Genomic DNA, 6000 nt, shown 5'->3' on the forward strand with positions numbered 1-6000 from the left:
ATGCCCACCAATCACAAGTATAATCCACTGAGCTCTGGAAGGGACTATGATCCCGTGTCCAATCACCAAGGGGAGTATAGAAGAAGAAACAGAGATGCAAGTACCTTCCCTGGTGCCCAAGGCGGGTGACCAAAAAGTATTGCCTGAAAGAAGCTTACGCGACTTGGCACAATCCCTGACATCCAATTTGTGTTCCTAAATCATCAGAATATACATGGGTCCCCGAGTAACACCTGGATGAAGTTGGTTACGAATCAGCTGCCTACCGCAGCGGTGAGGTATACCCCCGAGGCCCTGAGCGTTTCAACTGACAATCCTCATCTGCAAGAGGAGGAGGCCGGATGGAAGATCCTACCCGACCTGGTAACAGAGAAAGCCCTCTCTTGCGAAAAGTTTTTCCTATCAAGAGGAAAGAAATAAACTAGGGATAGCACACCCACACCTGCTGAGGGGGAAACTCTTTCCACTAATGTCTGAAAGATGTGCTCCCCAAGCGTAGAGGGTACAAACTCCTCTGCCTCAAACTCAGACAAGTCTGCTAGAACAGAAATTGAGTTCCTTCGAAGTACCTCTAGTGCAAAAGTGCGAAGGAGCGCTGCGGAAGGAGGAGTGGAGCCAATAACCCCCTTACCTCTGTCAGATGTAGATAGACGTGCAAGAGAGGGAGGGGGGTGCTACAAGAACTCAGCATGCTACATGGCCTCGACGTGAATCTTCATGGCCTTAGCCATGACTTTGGCATTGTTATCAAGTAAGGCATAGGTCTTTGACGAAAGCTCTCCGCACCTGTGACACCAAGCATTCTCTGAAATTTTGCTTCGTTTGCCCTTGTCGACACGATCTCTACTCGTCGATCTTTCATGCAATTCCACCTACAGGCGCGACGATTTGTCAATTCCTCTGAGCCACGGGTGGGCGACACTATGAGCTTGCTGCTGATGAAATTTGAGCTCAAATGCTTGTTGGAGTGAGGAGAAATAAGCAAAAGACCAGTCAGAGAAGGCGCTATTGTCATGAGCAATTTTGCACATTTTTCGGGCAATCCTCCTAGGTGGACAATCTCTGGTATAAGGTCTTAAAATGCACATTAAAATCCCTCTTAGTTATGCTTCATAGAGCTTGAATCAAGCCCTCCAAATTACTTTGTTTATTACTCTATAATTTTGGGCATTTTTTATTGTTGACTACTTGATGCAAGCTTGGAGATGACTTATTGATAGAAAATTCTTAGTTAATAATGCCTAGCTCTTGTTCATCTGCCAATGCTTCATATGTGAAAGCAAAGAAGAAGAAACAAGCACCTAGATATGTCAATAGGAAGGTAACAAAACTTGTGAAGGAAAAGTTACATAAACCATATTATTATTTTGATGCAATATGCACTTGTATGGTTGAGCACATAAGCCATTTGTAAGAGAGCAGACACTACCTAAACATAAAGGTAAGACCCTCTCACTTTGGGGAGTCTTATGACACAATTAGCCTCAATCAACTCTCCAGTTACTAAAGGTGATGCTATGGCTGTGCTCTTGAAGAGTATGCCTCAAGAATATGATTATGTTGTGACTAACTTGAAGAATCTTCCCCAACCCACACTGGAGGGCATCATCATCTCTACAAGAGGAAGAGAGAAAGAACACTTCAAGAATGGGTGACGTTCACACACAAGCACTTGCAGTAAAGTTTTCATCAAAGAGCAAGTACAAGGCATGCGAGCATTGTGGAAAGACCAATCATCTTAAAAAAGATTGCTACAAGATCAATCCTTGCACTTATTGTGGCAAGAACAATCATTCAGATTGCAATGAGAAGAAGAAAAACGTGGAAAATTTGGTTGAAGAGAGAACTCCATCAACAAATGAAGAATCAAACTTTGTGGTAGAAGATAAAGACTATGCCTTTTGAGCACTTTGTCTTTTGAACTTTATTTTATCATCACTTGGTCAAAATTTTTAGGTTCTTTGCCTGGAATAGTACTCCAAAAAGAATGTTATGTATTTTGTCTTTCGTAAATCACCTTTGGTCACCATATGATATGTGTTTGCTCCCATGGTACCTCTTGTAGACATGAGAAACTAGGTCCACACAAAGGCCTAAGATTCATCCTTGTACATGGCAAGGGAGATAACCTTTTGGAGGGGTCTATCCCGTTTTTGTAAACCTTGACCCTTGGGCAGTTTTGCTAGCATGTGATATGTGTTTGCTCCCATGGTACCTCTTGTAGACATGAGAAACTAGGTCCACACAAAGGCCTAAGATTCATCCTTGTACATGTAGGCCATGTGATATGTGTTTGCTCCCATGGTACCTCTTGCAGACATGAGAAACTAGGTCCACACAAAGGCCTAAGATTCATTCTTGTACATGCAAGGGAGATAAAAATTTGGAGGGGTCTATCCCATTTTTGTAAACCTTGACCCTTGGGTAGCTTTGCTAGCATGAGATCCTAGCCATAAATTTATCCTTGACCACCATGAGATGGCATGTGAAACTATGTGACTAGATGTATCCTTGACATAGCAAGAGGCAAATCCTTGAGGGGTGGTATGTTGGGATATGTGTGATCAAGGGCTTGCTAGGTGCATGTGTGCATCCACTAGCAGTCATATGGTTGTGTGTGTGTGTGTATGTGTGTGTGTGTAGGAGAGGCACACTTAGTGCCATAGGCCATGACACAGGTGATGATGTAATGCAAAGGCCCCCACATGGAGTGGTGCCTATGATTGTGGAGTTCCTATGATTTAGGAGTTACCTCCTTTGGTGTAGGAGAGGTGCCATCGATTAAGGCCACCGTGTCTCCCATTCTATAAAAGAGAGGACTTCCTCTCAACTCAATGGAACATTTTGCCATTTGGTTCCCACACTCTTCTCCATGATGTCCATCTTCTCTCCCACTTCCCAATAGGGATCTCGGTAACCACCCCAAAGGCAGCTCCAATGGAATGTAAAAGACGATGGTACACATGAGGAAGGCTGGGAAATTTAATAAACAGTGACGTCGTCCAACTGTCCACCTCTACAAGATCAAATTCCAATGAAAAAGGGGTCAAAAAATCCCTCTTGGAGCACAGTGTTAACGGGCTGGCTTGAAGCACTATACTTGCTACCTTCGAGGAGTAAAAAATGATTTGGAAGAAACCTTGCCCAAGCAGACGAACATCTATGAGATACCCTGCGAGGTCTTCAGGTAGAGTGGCGAGCATCCAGCTTGGCCTGTAACCTGGAAGGGTGGGACCCGTGGATGTGAGCAAAGAGCGATGTCGAGCTCTCCTGCTCTGTATCTTTTTTGAGCTGCTGCAACTCATCTTTTGAGAAAATGATGGTTTTCGCAATCGGTGGAAGCGGGCGAGGATTGGCTTAACCTGAGCCATCATCAATCGCGGTGGGAAGGCCGACTCGAACACTGTTGAGCTCCGTCTGACTAAAAATACTGCGTCTGAGGAGAGGGTGAAGGCTGAGGGGGGAGAAGGGGATAAAGAATGCTAAGGGAGGGGGAGAGGACTAGGGGTAGGAGAAGAGAGGTGGAAGGGGGGAGAGGCTAGGATAGAGGGTAGGAGTAGAGAGAGGATGAGTAGAGAGGCTAGGAGGGGTAGGAGTAGAGAGGAGGAGGGGGGAGGGGCTAGGCAAAGAGGTAGGAGTAGAGAGGATGAGGGGAGAAGGGGCTAGGCAAGGAGGGAGAGGAGGAGGAGCTCCACAAGGAGGGAGAGGAGGAGGAGCTCGGCAAGGAAGGAGAGGAGGAGGAGACAGCCCTCGGGGGGGGCAGAAGTGGCGTAGGGGAGGAGACTTGTAGGGGCAGCACAAGTTTCGTAGGGGGGGTGAAGAGGTGCCATAAGAGAGGAGAAGGCCTACGGGCGAGGGAGGAGTTGGCCAGAGGAAGAGAAGGCCAGCGGCGGGGGAGGTAGGAGGAAGTTGGGCGAGGGGAATCAAGCCGATGGGGAGAGGAGAGACATCAAGAGATGGAGGAGTAGGCCGGCGAGGACGAGGAGCTGGCTGGTGGAGAGAGAGGCTGACGAAGGGGGAAGGTAGTGGAGGGGAAGGCTGAGCGCGGAGGCTTGAGGTAGGGGAGAGCTAGGGAGTAGTCGGGGAGGAGTAGGAGCTCTTCTTGAATACACACCTTTTAGATGGCAAGCTGAAATAGTTTGACCTTCCTACATCGATAAGTTACCCCTGCGATCAAACCTTTGCTGATCCTCCGTGGGAGCGGTAGTAGAAGCGTGAGTGGTAGTGCCAGAAGTGGATGATGCACTCGTACTGGATCCAACAGGTCTAGCCTCATCACCATGCACAATGTCCCATAAGCCCTTTTCAACCTTGAGTATAAATGACCACAAAGCATAGTTGGTGCCATCCAACTTGTCGGCCTCAATCATGGTCCCAAAATTCTCTGGAAGAGACATGATGCTGGCTCAAGAATACCTGCAAATAAATATGCAAAGAAAGGCAACAAATGGGCACCTGAAATGTAATTGACCGCTATGTAATCATTGTTATGCAATCACTTCAGAGGTGGCTGCTCTAAAATAGCATTAAATCTGTCCCAAAAATTGCTCGCACTAAGCCCAATCCCTATTGGGATAATAAGTGCAAAAATCTGCCCCAAAAAATCTCCTCAATCACAATCCCCTTCTAATTGTGGATTTCCCCCACAAGTTTAGACTATTTCTACATTTTCCTTGAGTATGGATGCACACGCACACATGCATGCCCGCCCACCCGTGCACACACACACATATGTGTGTGTGTTTATATATATGTATGTATGTATGTATGTAAGTAGAGAGAGAGAGAGAGAGAGAGAGAGAGAGAGAGAGAGAGAGGGCTAGGTTGGATAATGATAGTCCAAGGTTAGTTCACGTAGATTAGGATGGACTTGTGCTGATTGAGTGTCATCACTCCAATATTTGAATTGATGAATATGAATATCAATATATTCTTTTAAGTAATGTAGTCACGGTTTGAGTGAATTATTTTTTCATATTCCAAGAGCAATGGCTATCATTATCAATAAATATTGTGATTAATTTATAGCATAATTAGAAAAATTTAAAGGGTGAAAAGGAAGCTTCCCATGCAAAGCCATTAAGATCTCATAAAACACATTACTTATTACACTCCCCAAAATGGATAGATAACACAATAAATATACCCTCCCCTAGATGGATAGATAAGGAACCAAGTGTATAACTCGCATTTAACACTATCTACATAATGTGAGATCCGTAGCATCTTCAAAATCTAGAAAATAAAAATAATATTTTTAATGTATGGTTGCGTTGTCCTTCATTTTTTAATGTATGGTTGTGTTGTCCTTCATTTTTTATCTCTAACAATAACAAGTGTGCATTCTAAAACTTCTTACCTCACTCAACTTGTATTGCTCTAAACATCCATGTTGTTTTGGATGTTTGTTGCAGGTTACTGGATTATCCTTTTTTTAAGAAAAATGGAAATACAATCAACCCAAGTGTGGCATTACAAATACTTGGAATCTTAAGTAGATAAACATAGATGGGTTCCATGGATGTAAGAGCATTTTTAGATGGTTAGTACAATGCTACAAGGGTTTTTGGTATATAATGAAAAGGGATTTTTTAAATTCCGCGTTGACGTTTGCATTGAATTAATTGTAATAGAAAGTGGATGTGCTAAAATAGACGAGCAATGCCATGTCATTGTGTTGAAGTGCCACACATTGTATAGAATTGCAATGCCATGTTATTGTGTTGTAGCGCCACACAATGTATGAAATTGGATTGTGTGAGAAAATGTCCTATGGGTAGTTTTAGGACACATGTCCATGCACACTTGCACGCCCACATAGCCATAAATGTGTGTGCAAGCGCGCGCGCACACCCCCCCCCCCAACCCACACCCACACATGCATACATGCATGCATGCATGCATGTGTGTGCATGCACGCGCACGCACACACACACACATGCATATACACACATAAACGTGCACACACGCATGGGCACATGCACACGTGCATGCACACAC

At 44.6% G+C, this 6000-nt stretch overlaps 1 protein-coding gene across 1 annotated transcript in view; it reads left to right on the forward strand.

The window, feature by feature from the left end:
• Nucleotides 1-5529, forward strand: part of LOC147881005 (cilia- and flagella-associated protein 99-like) — a 70914-nt gene extending 65385 nt beyond the window's left edge. The window contains exon 12 of the mRNA XM_087370239.1: nucleotides 5415-5529. The gene's annotated coding sequence lies outside the window, so the exon portion shown is untranslated. The remainder of the gene's footprint in view (nucleotides 1-5414) is intronic.
• Nucleotides 5530-6000: the final 471 nt, after the last annotated feature.

Source organism: Dipteris shenzhenensis, chromosome 31, assembly GCF_047967505.1.
Source record: "Dipteris shenzhenensis isolate YYH24624 ecotype China chromosome 31, Dip_SZ_1.0, whole genome shotgun sequence".
Taxonomy (NCBI): Eukaryota; Viridiplantae; Streptophyta; class Polypodiopsida; order Gleicheniales; family Dipteridaceae; genus Dipteris; species Dipteris shenzhenensis.